The sequence below is a fragment of the Felis catus genome, chromosome C1 (genome assembly GCF_018350175.1).
Source record: "Felis catus isolate Fca126 chromosome C1, F.catus_Fca126_mat1.0, whole genome shotgun sequence".
Lineage (NCBI taxonomy): Eukaryota > Metazoa > Chordata > Mammalia > Carnivora > Felidae > Felis > Felis catus.
The window spans coordinates 90,715,520-90,734,223 of NC_058375.1; the positions used below are offsets into that span (position 1 = coordinate 90,715,520).

The 18,704-nt window shown below is 40.2% G+C and overlaps 1 long non-coding RNA gene across 1 annotated transcript; it reads right to left on the minus strand.

Annotated features, from left to right (window-relative positions):
- Positions 1-50: 50 nt before the first annotated feature.
- On the minus strand, positions 51-17,552 carry LOC123378986. The gene is made up of 3 exons (XR_006582798.1): positions 17,422-17,552; positions 15,854-16,703; positions 51-2,910 (listed from the first exon to the last, which is right to left on the minus strand). It is a non-coding gene; the product is annotated as an uncharacterized LOC123378986 (long non-coding RNA).
- Positions 17,553-18,704: the final 1,152 nt, after the last annotated feature.

An 18,704-nucleotide genomic window follows, 5' to 3' on the forward strand; every position in this document is an offset into this window, starting at 1 on the left:
ACATTAAAAATTAACCAGGACTTCAACAGTGATTTCAATCTTTTAAAAAGGAAGAGATGGTTATTAGCTATTTCATGTCAGAAGCTAAATGGTTACCTACTTAGAAAGGGAAGAGAATTTTTTTTTTTGGATGTACTCCCAATGGAATGCTAAAAGGAGGAAATCTTTCAGAGTCAGAAGATCAAGTGTTTACTTTTTTAGCATACTTTCTTACATGATTGAAATTTGGCAGATGCACACCTTAAAGATGGTGATATTTTTTTCTATGTATTTTAAGTATATGCCATTTACTTCCTAAAAATGCCTTACTTATTTTGCTTGTGAGTTTATGCAGAAGGAAGGAAGGGAATGAGGAAGGAAAGTAAGGAAAATTAGAAAACGGCAAGTCAAATATATGACAAGTACAAATGTTGCAACTTTCTGGTTGCCCCTTCAACCCTGTAGAAGAGCTGCCTAGAGTCCGCTGGCCTGAAATGCCCACAGTTCAAAACAGATCCTTTTTCCCCTTTATTCGCCCCAAATGTTTTCATGGCTGAAATGGCTTCTCAATCATCTCCTATAAAAATGATATAGAATATTTAAGACTGATATTAAGTATAGATTCATAATATAGGCAAGTTGCTGCAAATGATTCTATCTGAATGACCAGCCTTAAGAGGCCTGAGTGCCTCCAGCTCCCAAACTACACACATATTTCAGCCTTGGTCTCTGAGCCTCCCTTTCCCTTACAGGTAATTGAAGTGCAAAGTCTGAACATAGCACTTAGAAAAGCAGTTGCTTGAACACAAACACTTGAACCTGCCCTATTACAGTGATTCTTAAAGTGTGGACCCCAGACTAGCAACATCAGGATCACCTGGAAAATCTCAGGCTTCATCTCGGACCCACTGAATCAAAAACCCTAGAAGTAGAGCCAGCAGTCTGTGTATCCGCAGTTCCTCTGGGTGTTCTGGATGCACGTGAAAGTCTGAGAATCATGTGCCCCATTAGAAGCAGAGAATGGGTTCCCCCTTTCTCTTCTCTGCCCAGTAGCCCTGATCTCCTGAATATGATGAAAATGAGTTGGCTGGAGGTTCTAGGGCTCACCTAAAAGTTGTGTTTCACTGGCACAGGCTGCTTTTGATTCCTAAGGCCAGGTGCAGAAAAACCAGGTGCAGGCCAATGGCCATCAGAGGCAAATCCCTAGCAAACTTGCAAGGATTTATTCTGGGGAGTGAGTGTGCCTTCAACAGTTATCTGGAAGCACATTAATCATTATCATCTGGCATCTATACACTGAGCTGGGTGAGCTGTTTGATGACAATACCTCACTTCACATTGCTTCTTCAGAACCTTAACTGGGTACAAAATAGTTACCAAAGAGGTAAAATGAGGCAACTTGCAAACTGTACCAAGGATGGCCTGTTTCTCCATATTCTCACTGTATTGTTTTCCTCTCTGTGTCTTGTGGCCAGGGGGATCAAGCCAGAACAAATGAGCTCATATTTCTATTATAAGGAGGAGGTGAAGGCAGTTGGTAAAAACCACAACCTCTTGGTGTTTAGTAATTAGGGATCTCCCTCAACTGGAGAAGCATTCTGAGAATTTCTCCTTTTGCTATAAACATATTTTTATTGCAAATGTCATTCCCACCACACCCCTACTTATAGACTTTTTCATAAAAGAGCCTGTCATTTCATCAATTATTAGAAATCTTGCTCAAAATATCTTCTCTTCAATATCAGGTTTATTTCTCTTCTCTACATTTTTATGCTTCGAGTAGATCATGTGAATGTTTTCTCTTGTGATATTATTTGAGGTCAAAAGCTAACATACGAAAAAGCTTTAGCAGACTTATAGCATGTCTGCCAAAAGAAAAACTTCTGTTGTAGTAAATCCTTTTTCCACATTAGAAAGGAGTGAAAAATGCTGCTGAGAAATCTCTGTGCCAAAGAGATACTGTGGAATATGTGCTGTGGTGGGGTTTCACTGGTTTTTCTGGGGATTTACATGAATATGTTTTCCTATTGAGCAATATCATTCCCCAAATTAATGACAGAAAAACATTTGAATTCCAAACAAAATGAAAATTCCATTTTGGCAGCCAAAGTGATGTAGAGGCTTGGGTTTCTGCTCTTTTGGATCTGACCTAATGCCACCTTTATTTCCCTTACTGGGTTGTTGTGGTGGATAAGGAGTAGACTATGCCTTTGTAAGTGAGGGGAATGATTTTCTCTTTATCCTTCTGAGTTCTTAGTTGAGACCCTGTAATAAAAGTTCAACCAGAAAAAAACCAACAGAAATTTATTAACACATATACCTCATGTACACATGGGAGATACCTGGGAAAAAATGAATAACTCCCCAAAGTAGCATAGGATTCGGACTGAAATACCATCTTAATACTGAAAGGACAGAGGGGATGTAGGCCTCTTAGGGGAGACTGAATGGTGTTTAGGGAAGATCAATGGGCCCTTACGAGAACAGGTGGGCAGTATGACCTTTCATGATAAAGTCTGACTGAGTGTGGTGTCAATTTCTTAGCCTCTCTCTTAAGATAAGAGTCAGTCTTTCCTGTTGATGAAACCCCCAGGGAAGGGATTTCTGACAAGTGAGTTTTTTTTTAAGGATCTGTTTTGAGACATAGCAGGAGCATTTACAGAAACCTCTTCCTGTATTTGCTGATTTTGAAGTGCCTACAACTCAAGATAATCACTACACCAAAGGAGCATATTTTGGGGTGTCATATTCTCCTATGCTTCACTTTCCAGTCTTCTCTTCAGCTGGCAGAAGTCTCAATATATTGCAAAGATTGTTCTTTCCAGATCTCTAAATGAATCTTCTGGAGGACGATTCATTCTTTTTGGTCTCACAGTGGGGACATTGATCCTTAGGGTGGAGTGTCCACTTTCCAGATTCGTTCTAAAGTTCCTAAAATCCAAATAATAACTAGTGTTAATGAGTGTCAGACAAATCTCTCCACTGCTGAATAGGCAGTTGAAGACCTTAACCCATAGGCAGACTGGGAAGTCCTGACCACCTGTACTTTCTCCATCTATTGACTTATGTATAGTGAACTAAAATCCTGGTCTGGCCCCAGGTGACCTCTATTTCAAACCTTGGGTAAGATTTCATAAATATTAGATTATGTCCTTTAAAAATTTAAGGAGCTCTCTCTTCTGGAAAAGAGACTTACCAAACACATTCCAGCGCACTGGTCATGTCAAAACATCTGCCAGAATATCTGGGTGTTCTCTATTCACCAAGGGGGAATGCTACCAATCTTACCTACCCAAAGGCCTTATAGATTCCCCCTGTTGGTGAGACTGCATCAGGATCCCAGTGTAACTTTTAAATATAGTGAGATATGCTTTCCTGTGGAAATAATCTATAATCCTAGTACAGATGATGTATGCTTTTCTTCCTACCACACTCAACCACTAATGCCTTTGGAGAAACAAGATAGCTTAGAAAACAGGTATCAGCTGAACATTAGTCTACTTGCCTTGACATCAGATAAAGGGCTGGGCTACCTAAATCAGAGACTTGAATTCATAAGAAAATTCAGTGTCCTTACCACTCCTGGGCAATAAACATTAGGATTTAAAATAGCGTTTCAACAAAGGGCCCTTCAAGGATTTGCCTTGAAATACGGTTAAAAATTCACATATAGAAGTAAGTGAATATTTTTAATGTTTGGTTTACAAAGAGGCTATCTTCTTTGCTTTCCTTATTTTCTAAATATGCTTTGTGCTGGCTCTTGAAAACCACATGAGAAAAGGAAATTTGTGAAAACGCTTTATAGATGTTGCTACGTTTTCTCTCTTAGAAATAATCGGAAAGTGAAAATCATTATGGTTACTCAACAATCTTAGTGTGGTGGAATAATAATCTGAGATATTCTTTTTCAGTTCTGTATTATTTCTCTTTTTTTTCCCTTCCATTTTAGCAGTTAGCTCGTTCTGTTCCACATTGCCTTGCGTTATGTACATAAGTAGCAAAAGTAACATAAAAAGGACAGCTTAGTGGTTAGGAGTGAACTCCAGAGTTAACAAGTCCTCATGCTGAGACTCACTTTGCTATTTAATAGTGTGACCTTGAGTAAAATTTTTAACTCTGTTCTTCAGTTTTGCATCTGCTAAATGGAAATAATGATAGTATTTACCTTCTAAAATTTGAATATTGAGATACTACTATATTTAAGGTAATTAAACTATGCTTTAAAATGTTAATGATAATAATTGACACTTATTGAGCACTTATTTTGTGTCAGACACTGTTCTCAGTTAATAATGATTCATTTAATACAGCCCTATGATACAGAAGGTATGCTGCCGCCACCACCACCACCATCCTCGAACAGACAAGCGAACAGGGTATATGATAGTTGATTGACTGAGGGTCTGATGGAGTTGGGTGACATCAGACCACTCCATTCCAGGCTGCTGCAAGTGTTTCTTTATTCTTGAAAGAGTTGCTACCTGACAGTTGAATCCTGTACTTCTCATGGTGAATCATAAGAACCTAAAAGAAAAAGCCATATTCAATAGCACATTGAAAGTCTCTGCTTGTGTCACATCGCCATCAAGACGAACAGATAAAGGTGAGGAAGTAAAATCTGGTTGCCATCAAGTCATGACAAAAATGGGGAAGAACAATGTTAATGAGAGGAAGAGAATGAGAATTGAGACCATTAATCCAATCTACCATAATAGTCTAACAGAGAAAACAGATATGCAAAGACATATTTATAAAATGATAGAGTGAAGTCACACTTAAAGTGAAGGTTGGACTATCAAAGTCAGTAAGAGAAAAATTGTATAGAGTTTCAAAATTTCCCAGAAAACTCTTTGGGAAGACACTTTTTTGAAGACTGAGTCACTCATTATGTCGTATACATCAGGTTCCCCTTCAGTGTTGGAACAAATAGTTATTTTATTATTTGATCACCAAATCAAGTATAAGCCTGTATGGGGTCATAGTGAATAAACCCAGAATGGTGGGGAGACATTACCTTCTGAGATGCAAGTATTTGACAACAGTTAAGGGAACCAGTCTAGGAACTCATGCTCATTTAGGACATTTGCTTCAAATGGAATGGGATATGGTTAGTGGCTGTAAAATCACCCTCTGTTTAAAATCTTCTTCTCTCTGCTTCTGTTTCTCTCTCTCTCTGTCTCTCTCTGTTGTTCTCTCTCTCTCCCCAATCCCAATCCACACTTAGTTGAATTTGTATTTTTAAGTGAATGTTTAATGCAATAACTGAGGGTACATACTAGAAGGAGAAGTAATTATGGGTTGGACTACAAATCCTTTCTGGAAGAGAGAAAGCCAATGGATGCTTAGCGAATGCCTACAAAGGTACGGCACTGGGCTGGCATATACTATATGAATGACAAGCTGAAACTTAAAAATGGTTGGGATTTAAATAGACAGAGATATGAAGGAAGGGTATTCCAGGTGGAGAGAAGAGTCTGAGCAAATGCACAGAGGCAGGAAAATTAAACAACCGAGACTAATCCCAATTCATAATAAGTTAAAGAATATGAGTCAAGAATCAATTACCAGGGGGTTATTTTTACTGAAATATGTAATGTCATTCAGAGCTGATATTTACAATGGTAGAATGCTATTAGCACAGGAATTTGTTTAAACAATCATTAGGCCAAATTCTCTTTAATTCTAAAAATAACAGCTTTACCAATGGCTTAGGAAGTTATTTTCAAAATAACACCCCCATTTAAAAAATATACTTAAATCACTATGACACCTGACAACGTGTCATCTATTTAAATTACAAGTACCATTATTGAACAACAGATAGTATTCCAATAATAAATTGGAAGGTTAGAAAAAAAATCAAGTTTGCAATAATTAAGGAAGCAGTCCTGGCATTAGGATTATAAACTGTGAACTGATTTAGAGGAAAATTACAGTTGCTATTTTATGGTCAGATAAATATAAAGGGCTACTTATACATCATTCAAATTGAAGCTTATAAACAAAAGCCAATTTCTCTACGTGATTTGTATTTTACCTAAAAGGTAGACATAACTCTGCATTTCTCACGTCTTCAGAGTGAATAATAAATCTAAAAAGTTCAAAATTTGAATTTCTTCAAGCATGAGGGTGGATACTATGGGCTATTAAAATATGTATAAGTGCAATAAATAAAATACCATGTAAAGTTTTGTAACTGATAATATAACAGATGGCCTTACTGTAGGTATCCATTCTATGATTTGTAGGGCCATTTAATACATTTAATTTCCCTAAATCTCAACATCCTGGAAGTGAAGCTTGTTACTACCCACTATCTTTACAACAATGATAATTATTAACCCAACAGCACAAAACAGACTTCTATGAATCAATATTTCCTGAACTGTCAGAATCTATATGGCAATGTATCAGTATTATAGGTGTTTAGAAAGCAAGCACTTCTTCAGTTCATGACCTATTTCTTTTCTTTTTTTAAACATTATTGTTTTATTTCTGATTTGAATGGAAATGTGTCTAGTGTTTTATTTTTTTTAATTCTTAATATAATCTATTGTCAAATTAGCTTACATACAACACCCAGTGCTCATCCCAACAAGTGCCCTCCTCAATGCTCATCACCCACTTTCCCCTTTCCTCCACCCCCGATCAACCCTCAGTTTGCTCTCTGTAGTTAAGAGTCTCATATGGTTTGCTTCCCTCCCTCTCTGTTTGTAACTTTTTTTCCTTCCCTTCCCCCATGGTCTTCTCTTAGGTTTCTCAAGATCCACATATGAGTGAAAACATATGATACCTGTCTTTCTCTGACATATTTCACTCAGCATAACACCCTCCAGTTCCATCCATGTTGCTGCAAATGGCATGATTTTATTCTTTCTTATTGCCAAGTAGTATTCCATCATGTATATAAACCACATCTTTATTCATTCATCAGCTGATGGACATTTAGGCCCTTTCCATAATTTGGCTATTGTTGAAAGGGCTGCTATAAACATAGGGGTACATGTGCCCCTATGCATCAGCACTCCTGTATCCCTTGGGTAAATTCCTAGCAGTGATATTGCTGGGTTGTAGGGAAGTTGTATTATTAATTTTTTGAGGAATCTCCACACTGTTTTCCAGAGCAGCCGCACCAGTTTGCATTCCCACCAACAGTGTAAGAGAGTTCCCATTTCTCCACATCCTCTCCAGCATCTATAGTCTTCTGATTTGTTCATTTTAGCCACTGACCAGTGTGAGGTGGTATCTCAGTGTGGTTTTGATTTGTATTTCCCTGATGAGGAGTGACGTTGAGCATCGTTTCATGTGTCTGTTGGCCATCTGAATACCTTCTTTGGAAAAATGTCTGTTCATGTTTTCTGCCCATTTCTTCACTGGGTTATTTGTTTTTAGGGTGTGAAGTTTGGGGAGTTCTTTATAGATTTTGGAATCTAGCCCTTTGTCCGATATGTCATTTGCAAATATCTTTTCCCATTCTGTTGGTTGCCTTTTAGTTTTGTTGATTGTTTCCTTTGCTGTGCAGAAGCTTTTTATCTTCATAAGGTCCCAATAGTTAATTTTTGCTTTTAATTCTCTTGCTTTTGGAGATGTGTCAAGTAAGAAATTGCTGTGGGTGAGGTCAGAGAAGTATTTTCCTGCTTTCTCCTCTACAGTTATGATGGTTTCCTGTATCACATTTAGGTCTTTCATCCATTTTGAGTTTATTTTAGTGTATTGTGTGAGAAAGTGGTCTAGTTTCATTGTTCTGCATGTTGCTGTCCAGTTCGTCCAGCACCATTGGCTGAAGAGATTGTCTTTTTTTCCATTGGACACTCTTTCCTTCTTTGTCAAAGATTAGTTGGCCATTCATTTGTGGGTCTAATTCTGTGTTCTCTATTCTATTCCATTGGTCTACGTGTCTGTTTTTGTTCCAATACCATACTGTCTTGATGATTACAGCCTTGTAGTAGAGGCTAAAGTCCAGGATTGCGATGCCTCCACTTTGGTTTTCTTCTTCAATATTACTTTGGCTATTTGGGGTCTTTTGTGGTTCCATACAAATTATAGGATTGTTCTAGCTTTGAGAATAATGCTGGTCCAATTTAATTGGGATTGCCTTGAAAGTGTAGATTGCTTTGGGTAGTATTGACATTTTAACACTATTCTTCCAATCCATGAGCATGGAATGTTTTTCCATTTCTTTGTGTCTTCAAATTCGTTCATAAGCTTTCTATAGTTTTCAGCATACAGATCTTTTACATCTTTGGTTAGGTTTATTCCTAGGTATTTTATGGTTCTTGGTGCAATTGTAAATGGGATCAGTTCCTTTTTTTCTCTTTATGTTGCTTCATTATAGGTGTATAAAAATGCAACCAGTTTCTGTACATTGATTTTGTAGCCTGAAACATTGTTGAATTCATGTGTCAGTTCTAGCAGTCTTTTGATGGTGTCTTTCGTGTTTTTCATGTAGAGTATCACGTCATCTGTGAAAAGTGAAAGTTTGACTTCTTTCTTTGCCAACTTTGATGCCTTTTATTTCATTTTGGTGTCTGATTATTGATGCTAGGACTTCCAACACTATGTTAAACAACAGTGGTGAGAGTGGACATCCCTGGTGTGTTCCTGATGTTGGGGAAAGCTCTCAGTTTTTCCCCACTGACGATTATATTTGATGTGGGTGTTTCATATACTGCTTTTATTATGTTTAAGTATGTTCGTTCTCTCCTGACTTTCTTCAGGGTTTTTATTAAGAAAGGATGCTGTATTTTGTCAAATGCTTTTTCTGCATCTATTGACAAGGCCACATGGTTCTTATCCTTTCTTTTATTAATGTAATGTATCACATTGATTGATTTACGAATATTGAACCAGCCCTGCAGCCCAGGAATGAATCCCACTTGATCATGGTGAATAATTTTTTATATATTGTTGACTTTGATTTGCTAGTATCTTGTTGAGAATTTTTACATCCATTTTCATCAGGGATATTGGCCTGTAGTTCTCCTTTTTTTGTGGGGGTCTCTGGTTTGGGAATCAAAGTAATGCTGGCTTCATAGAATGAGTCTGGAAGTTCTCCTTCCATTTCTATTTTTTGGAACTGCTTGAGAAGAGGTATTACCTCTGCTTTAAATCTCTGGTAGAATTCCTCAGGGAAGCCATCGAGTCTAGGACTCTTACTTATTGGGAGATTTTTGATAACTGATTCAACTTCTCTACTAGTTATGGGTCTGTTCAAATTTTCTATTCCCATTTGAGTTTTGGTAGTGTGTGGGTGTTTAGGAATTTGTCCATTTCTTCGAGGTCGTCCAGTTCGTTGGCATATAATTTTTCATAGTATTCTCTGATAATGGCTTGTATTTGAGGGATTGGTTATAATAAATTCATTTTAATTCATGATTTTATCCACTTGGGTCCTCTTCTTTTGAGAAGCCTAGATAGAGGTTTATCAATTTTGTTTATTTTTTCAAAAAACCAACTCTTAGTTTCATTGATCTGTTCTACTGGTTTTTTTAATTCTATATTGTTTATTTCTGCTCTGATATTTATTATTACTTTTCTGCTGGATTTGTGGTTTCTTTGTTGTTCTGTTTCTAGTTCTTTTAGGTGTGCTGTTAGATTTTATATTTGGGATTTTTCTTGTTTCTTGAGCTAGGCCTGGATTGCAATGTATTTTCCTCTTAGGACTGCCTTTGCTGCATCCCAAAGGGTTTAGATTGTTGTGTTTTCATTTTCATTTGTTTCCATATATTTTTTAATTTCTTCTCTAATTACCTGGTTGACCCATTCATTCTTTAGTAGGATGTTCTTTAACCTCCATGCATTTGGAGGTTTTCCAATCTTTTTCCTGTGGTTGATTACAAGTTTCATAGCATTGTGATCTGAAAGTGTGCATGATATGATCTCAATTCTCTTATATTTATTAAAGGCTGTTTTGTGACTCAGTATATGATTTATCTTAGAGAATGTTCCATGTGCACTCAAGAAGAATGTACATTATGCTGCTTTAGGATTAAAAGTTTTAAATATATCTGTCAAGTACATCTGGTCCAGTATATCATTCAGGGCCATTCTTTATTGATTTTCTGTCTAGATTATCTGTCCATTGTTATAAGTGGAGTACTAAAGTCCCCTGCAATTACCACTTTCTTACCCATAAGATTATGTGTGTGATTGTTTTATATATTTGGGTGCTTCCAAATTTAGTGCAATGACTATTATAATTGTTAGCTCTTGTTGATAAACCTCATAATTATGATATAATGCTATAATGCCCTTCTTCATCTCTTGTTACAGCCTTTAGTTTAAAATCTAGCTTGTCTGATATAAGTATGGCTACTCCAGCTTTCTTTTGAGTTCTGGTAGCTTGATAGATGGTTCTCCATTCCCTCACTTTCAATCTGAAGGTGCCCTCAGGTCTAAAATGGGTCTCCTGTAGACAGCAAATGGATGGATCTGGGTTTTTTTTTAATCCATTCTGATACCCTATGTCTTTAATTGGAGCATTTAGTCCATTGAAATTCAGTGTTATTATTGAAAGATATGGGTTTAGAGTCCTTGTACTATCTGTAGGCTACATGCTTTTAATGATGTCTCTTGCAAGTGGTCCTTGCAACATTTCACTCACAGAGTCCCCCTTAGGATCTCTTGTAGAACTGTTTTTTTGGTGATGAATTCCTTCAGTTTTTGCTTGTTTGGGAAAACCTTTATCTCTCCTTCTATTCTTAATGACAGGCTTGCTGAATAAAGGACTCTTGGCTGCATATTTTATCTGTTCATCACATTGAAAATTTCCTGCCACTCCTTTCTGGCCTGACAAGTTTCAGTAGATAGGTCTGCTACTACCCTTATGTGTCTGCTACTACCCTTGTATGTTAAGGTGCCTTTATCCCTAGCTGCTTTCAGAATTTTCTCTTTATCTTTGTATTTTGCCAGTTTCACTATGATATGTCATACAGAAGATCGATTCAAGTCTGAAGGGACTTCTCTGTGCCTCCTAGATTTCAATGTTTGTTTCCTTCCCCACATTGGGGAAGTTCTCAGCTATGATTTGTTCAAGTACATCTTCAGCCCCTTTCCCTCCCTCTTCTTCTTCTCGAACTCCTATGATACGGATATTGTTCCATTTCATTGAATCACTTAGTTCTCAAATTCTCCCCTTGTGATCCAAAATCTTTTTCTCTTTTTCTCAGCTTCCTCTTTTTTCCATAATTTTATCTTCTAATTCACCTCTTCTCCCCTCTGCCTCTTCAATCCTCGCTGTGACCACCTCCATTTTATTTTGCACCTCCTTTCTAGTATTTTTAAATTCATCATTACTATTTTTCAGTTCCTTGATATCTGTAGCAGTAGATTCTCTGCTGTCTTCTATGCTTTTAAGCCCAACGATTAATCTTATGACTGTTATAAGCAATATAACTGAACAAGAATTTAGAGTATCTGTTTTGATCAATTCTTTTGCTGTCATTTCCTCCTGGAATTTGTTTTGAGGAGAATTCTTCCATTTCATTATTTTGGCTTGTTTTCTGTCTCTTATGTGTTTTTAAAGCTTGTTAAAACACCTGTGAGCACTACTGTATTAAAGAGGGGTGATACACTGTCCAGGGCCTGGCCCTTCAGAGAATTTTTTTTGGAGAGTGTTCCTTGCTCTCTGTTGTGATGTTGGTTACTTTATCTCCCTACTCATAGTGCTGTTTTGGACCCTCCACCAGATATGCTTTGATTTGTTCATTGAAGTAGCCCTATGGCCCATCAGGTTGTCCCAGTAGGTCCCTGGAAGTGCAACTGTCTCCTTTCCTCCTGGACTCTTGGGATTCAAAGTCCTGTGACTTCAACACTTCCTTGAGAGAAGAGGGAATTATGGATCACCCTACTTCTCCACCATGTTGGCCCCTCTTCTATTTCTCTTATTTTCAAGATGGGTTTTTTGTAATCTCAGTCTATATTTATATTGAGGCTGAGTCTTTTTGAAAATCGGCTAATCCTAATATTTAGTCAATGTCACTTTATTCTAGTTGATGTCCAATTATTTTGCCTCTGTAGCATATATAACAGAGGAGTACAAAATTCCACACTGAAAATTCAGAAACTTTTACTAAGAAGCTAACATGTTATCCAGGCACTGTCCTAGGAGCTGGAATATGAAAATGAATACCATAATATCCAGGTTATGCCCTAAAGGGGCCAGTGGAAAGCTATAGGGAGTAGAAAAATGAGTCATAATGGAGACTAACTAGTCATAAGGTGATGGGAGACTAATTGAGATGCTTAAAATGCTAAAGGCAGACAAACCCTGGGGTCATAGAAGGTGTCATTAAAGAAGATAATATACAAGCTACAATTTAAAAGAAAAGAGAACTCTGCAGGTTGACAAGCAGTGAGGAAAGGCACCATTTTCTTGGGTGCTCAAGGATCTCTGCAAATTTATAGACACAATTCCTCCCTTCCTCAACCCCCAAATCCCACATTCATCATTCCTTTTTTTCACCCTCACAATATCTCAGCAGGGGACGGTAACATAATACTCTAAAAATCAAACCATGAAGCAAAAAGAAAATCTCACATTAGCTGTGGAACTCATCTTTATGATTAAGGTTTGGGGAATTGCTATGTGGAGCAGTATGTACCCCAGCAATTGGACCACTGTTGTTGTGAATTTACAGTGAAATGAAACACGAAATCATTCTGTTACAGAACCTGGTCTGGATCACCTGGTGGAAAAACCAAGCAGCACTTGGAGATCTTGGAAGGCAGGAGTTTTATTTCCCACAGAGGAGATCACTCTCCAGTGGTCTGAGCCCCCTGTAAGCAGAGGGAACAATTTCTAGTCTGTTACTTCCGCATTCCACATGAGTAGTAATTTGGTGCATGTGGCAATTGGGGTAGAAAGAACCTGGGAGGGGAGTCTTTGGTCGGGGACTTGAATTTCCCTATCAGTCCTGTCAGCCATCTTATAACAGATTTTTCCCTATAATTCCCCACTTTGATACCCCTTTAAACAGATCTAGGCTGTATTAGAGGGCATCATCTTCATTTATTATGGGCTGGTCCTTTCCCTTAGTTCCCTGACTTGCTTTGTGACTATTCCCCACTGGTTTAGTCTCAAAGGAAGATGCAGGTGCCCCCTTTCTCAGCAGTGAGGAGGTCAAGTGCCCATCTGTTCTAGAGGGTAACTCCTGCCAGGGAAGTTATTTGGCTCTGCAAGGAAACTAGAGAGTCAACCACACATCAGTCCCACAGAAGAGCCTATACCTCCTATGTCAGTCCGTATTCCCATGGCTATTCCTGCCCCTAGGAGGACCGGTAGCAACACTGCTCATTTAGCCTGGGCCTTAGGGCTGAAGGTTTACAAATGCGGCCCAGAATAGAGGCAACCAATACCAATAAAACATCCTACCCATAAGAGGAAGGTGAGTGTGAATAGGAACCTCTCACTGTTTCCCCAGCTTTCTGGCAAATCTTTGCCAATCTGATGGCAGGGAGTAAGGACAGTCTATTTATTCTATCAGACTGGAGATTCCTCAAGCTTCTGCTGTGCTTAGACCAGCCAGCTTCCGGGGTGTGGCTGGAGCAGGGCTGAAGATCCTAAGAATCTAGGACTCTCTGGAAGGGGGCTTTCAGTGGGTTCATCAGGCTTGGGTCAGTTTTCCAAGTCTGAGGCTCCTCAGGATTGGCCCTCTTGACTCTGGAGTGGTGGACCCATGAAGTGATGTCTGTGACCCTGAGGACAGTAGGGGTGATCAGAATAATGGTATGAGGACCAGTCCACTATGATCTTTGACCCACACCAAGTCCCCTGGTGAGAAGGGGCATACAGGGGATAATTTAAAAGGGGAGAAACTTTGAGTTCTTGGTGTCCAACAGACATGCAGAAGGGCCAGGGGCAACAGTTCCGGCCACAGGAGATCTACTTCCTGACAAAATTTGACTAAGGTTCCATGAGGGTGCGATTCATCTGCTCTACTTTCCCTGAACTTTGAGGCCAGTAAGCAGTCTGCCACAAATGCAGGCCCATTATCGCTATGGATTGTGGCAAGCCGAACCAGGGGAACAATTTCTTCTTTGACCTCCTGGTGGGGGTCAGGGCGTGGATAAGGGAGGGAGCTATGTCTAACTCCTTATTAGCTGCTGTCTTGGCTGCTTTGTCTGTTAGATGATTCCCTTGTGCTGTAGGGTCATCTCCCTGCTGGTGTCCTTTGCAGTGTAGAACTGCAACTTCTTCTGGAAGCCAGACGGCCTCAAGGAGCTTTAGTATTTCCTCCTTGTTTTTGATGGTCTTCCCCACCGCAGTGAGGAGGCCCCTCTCTTTGTAGATTGCCCCATGTATGTGTACAGTATTGAAGGCATACCAGAGTCAATGTAGATAGTATGCCCTCTCTGATGGTGAGGACCCAGAATAGGGCATGTAATTCAGCCCATTGTGCTGGCCATCCTATGGGTAGGGCATTGGCCTCTAAGACTTTATCGTGGTTGTCACTGCATACCCTGCCTTTTGAATGCCCTCTGTGATGAAACTGCTACCATAACTGAACAAGGGAGGTCTGGGTCCTGTAGCGCCTGGTGGCTTGGGAGTACTTCATCAGTCACCTCGAACAGTCATGATCTGGTTTCCCTTAGATGGTAGGAAAGTTGTGGGGTTCAGCATCCACACTGTTTCAAGAGTAACCCATGGATTCTTGCAGAGGAGACCCTGGTATTGTACTAGCCTGAGAGTTGTAGAGGAAGCAGTGTCCTTTAGTAATCATGAGAGACATGACAGCATGAGGGACCTTGGAATTTAGTTCTTGTCCCAGGGTGAGTTAATCTGCTTCCTTAGTGAGAACTGTGGCTGCTAGTGCCCTAAGGCACTGCGGCCATCCTGCCTCTACTGGGTCCAGCCTCTCCAACAGGTATGTTACTGGCCACTGCCAAGGGCCAGTGGTCTGTGTGGGAATCCTGAGGGTGACCTTTTCTTTCTCATGCACAAAGAGATTAAAAGGCTTTTCTATATTTGGGAGACCAAGGGCTGGTGCCTGTCTCAAAGTGACCTTTACCCCTAGAAAGGCGACTTCAGCCTCTTCTGTCCAGACAGGGGTTTCTGGATCTGGCCCTACCAAGAGATTATAGAGGGGTCTTGCTATTGTTGAGAATCCAAAAATCCAGTTTCAGCAGAATCCCACAGCCTCCAGGAATTTTCATAGCCCCCTCTTAGTTTGGGGCCCCTCTTAGGTGGTGATGACTTTCTTTCTCTCTGGCCCTAGTGCTCTTTTTCCTTGGGTGAGGAGGAAGCCTAAGTATCAGACTTACTGTTGGCAGATCTGTGCCTTTCTCCATGAGACCCAATACCCTGAGTCCGACAGGAGGTAAAGGAGGTCCCTTGTGCCCTCTGTACAATTCTCTTGGGTATTGCTGACAAGGAGGAGGTAATCCACATACTGGAGAATGGTGCAGCAGGTGTCCTCCATGGGAAAGCTGGTGAGGTCTCCAGTCCGTGCCTCCCTCAAGAGGGTAGGCGAGTTTTTCAACACATGTGGGAGGCACGTCTAAGTCAGTTGCATATGACACCCTGTGTCTGGTTCCACCCCTTCAAAGGCAAACAAGGGTTGGCTCTGGGGGGCCAAGTAGAGGCGTAGAAGGCATCCTTTAAGTCTAGGCAGGTAAGCCAGCTGGCAGAGTCTGGGATCTGGCTGAGGAGGGTGTACGGGTCTGGGACCACCGGGTGCAAGGAGACATAGATTCAGTCTCAACTGGAGGAACAGGTTGAGCTGCACATTCACTCACACATTCAGACCAGAGGTTAATACATTCCTTCCCTGGGAATCCCTACCTCTGAGACCTCTAAAAGTTGTCTGGGAGGTCATCAGGCTCCCCTTCCATCCCGATGGGTGGGTCTGGCCCTATCAGGGGCCTCAGGACTTACCGGTATCCGATGTTGGGTCCCGGTCCTCACCTGCCAAGTCTCCTTGAGTCCAGTGGGAATGGCGGAGTGGGGCTGGCCTGAGGCGACCAAGCCAGAGACTGCCAAATATCAGACAGGGTGCGCCTTCTCTGTTGTGACTCCTCATTGCATCACTGCCTCGCTGTTTTCCCAAACCAGTGGCAACAATGGGCCAGTGCAGTTGGGTTTCTGGGGAACCAAATGTTATGGAATCTGATCTGGATCACCCGGCAGAAGAACCAGGCAGCACTTGGAGATCTTGGAAGGCAGGAGGTTTATTTCACACAGGTGGGTTCAGAGGAGATCACTCTCCCGAAGTCTGAGCCCCCACGTAAGCAGAAGGAACAATTTCTAGTATGTTATTTCCGCATTCTGTATTAGTAGTAATTTGGCACGCGCAGCAAGCGGGGTGGGAAGAAGAACCCTGGAGGGGAGTCTTCAGCCAAGGACTGGAATTTCCCTTTCAGTCCTGTTGGCCATCTTAGGGAAAAATCTGTTATATCTATTCAAGACAAGTAAATTTAGTATTATTTTCATGTGCTCCCCTCTTGTTTTGGAGTCTCCTCTGTAGTCTCAGATTGGGGTTAATTACTGATGATTTCTCCCTTTGTATTCATAATTTTTCTGTGGCAGTTTCACACTGTTATTATTGGGACTTTCTTTTGTCCTCCTTAATTAAATGCTGAAAAGCTTCCAGTTGATTTCGCAGTCTGCTGAGGTAGCGAGATAATTTGCAATCTAAATAAAGTGTTCAGCATTGATTCAACTCTCAAGACCCACTCTCTTGCAGGCGATGTGTATGAGATGATGCTGTGGTGTTATTCATCTGTGACTAAAAACAAACAAACAGACAAACATTGACTTAGAATAAGGTTCACTATCCTTCAAACAGGACATCACTTCTTGGAGTTTGGCTTTCTGTGCTTTCTCTATAATTCACTCAGTATTGAAAACTAATTGTCATTGTCACATAGAGTCACTCATGCTAGAGGAATAAAACGCAGCACTTCTTGGGTGACAGTAATAGGCCCAAAGCAGCAGGTGGCAGCTGCATGTGTGAAGCAGTTGAAAAAGGCTCATGTCACCAAGGAAAATGGCCCCTTTGCAACATGACAGAAATCTCACTATATGTATGTAAGAGTCAGTGCTCTAAGAGGGCAGTTTAACATAGAGGAACACATTTTTGTAAGGTCAGCTTGAGAGAAGGTGTTTCTAAAAGAAAGAGGAGAGCAAGAGACAGAAAGAAAGAAGTAAAAAAAGGGATGCTGAGTAGCATTTGGTGGGTGTTTCTGTAATAACAGTGCATGTGCTCAGATGCACTTGCGTTATTGAAACACAGGACCAAAGCCCAGGGCAGAAATTATTTGAAATCTGAAAGCATACAGACCTATGAAATATACATGTGGAAGTACTGTGGCTTTCTGACCACTTTGGGGTCTGTAATCCACTGGTGTAAGGCTAATTAAAATAATAAAATGAAGCCCACAATTCCCATTTCTGCTCAGAAGAGGCACTGTGGGAATAATCAGAGCCTATATTTTCCCACAAACCTGTACAGATTAGGCACACCGCTGGTTTCTCTCCACAAATCTTTTTAATCCATGGATACTTTCTCTGAGAGCTGCTTCCTGTTGGTGAGGGGGTCTGTAGTGCAGCCTGTCATCTCTGGAATCACATGCTGGAAGCAAAAAGGAAATTGACTATTAGGGTGTGTGGTAAAGGAGGTCAGAAGCACTTTCAATGGAGGGGTTCTGAGTGGGTAGAGCATGCAACTCTTGATCTCAGGTTTGTGAGCTCAAGCCCCATGTTGGGTGTAGAGATTACTTAAAAATAAAATCTTAAAAAAAAAAAAAAAACCTGAAGTCCTGGGGCGTCTGGGTGGCTCAGTCAGTTGAGCATCTGACTTCAGTTCAGGTCATGATCTCACAGCTCATGGGTTCAAGCCCCACATTGGGCTCTGTGTTGACAGCTCAGAGCCTGGAGTCTGCTTTGGATTCTGTGTATCCCTCTCTCTTCTCTCCTCCCCCACTCATGTTCTCTCTATAAAAAATAAACATTAAAACAAATTTAAAACGAAACAAAACCTGAAGTCCTTTCAGTGGAAACATAACCATCTCCAAATCCATTTAGTCTTCATATGGGTACATTAGGGTTTTTGAGAAATCTTGTGATGCCTCCTTCAGTTTTTATGCAGCTAAACTTCATGGGGTATCACCCAGGGAAGTATTCTTTGAGTAGTTTCTCTGATCTCAGGCACACTAGGCATTATGAGACATAAAGAAATATAAAACTTGGTTCTTGCCTTCAGACAAGTTATAATTGAGTTAGAGAACAGAGCTACAACCAAAATAATGACAAAGAAAAAAATGAATATACCAAAACTGATTTAAATAGTACACTTCATAAGAAAACTATAGGTTTATACCAATTAAAAAGAGTCACTGAAGCTTAAAATCACCAAGGAAGGATGAAATCTACTTAAAGTGTGATCCACAGACCGGCAGCAAGACCAGAATTTGTTAGAAGGCAGGCCATGCGCCAGACCTACCATATCAGAGATTTGATTTTAACAAGATGCCGGTGACTTGTATACACAATAAAGTTGGAGAAACATTGGACCAAATTTTGAGGTTCAACAGGGATGGATTCCTAACTATGTTGTATTACAGCTGATGCCCAGTGACTAATCTCCCAGGATGGATAGGTGATAAACAAGTATCATTAAAGAAGACAAACAGTCCATTGCTAAGCACTAGAGCATAGGGAACAATTAAGGGTATATATCAAGATAAAAAGGATGGAGGCACCAAGGTGTCTCAGTACTTTAAACATC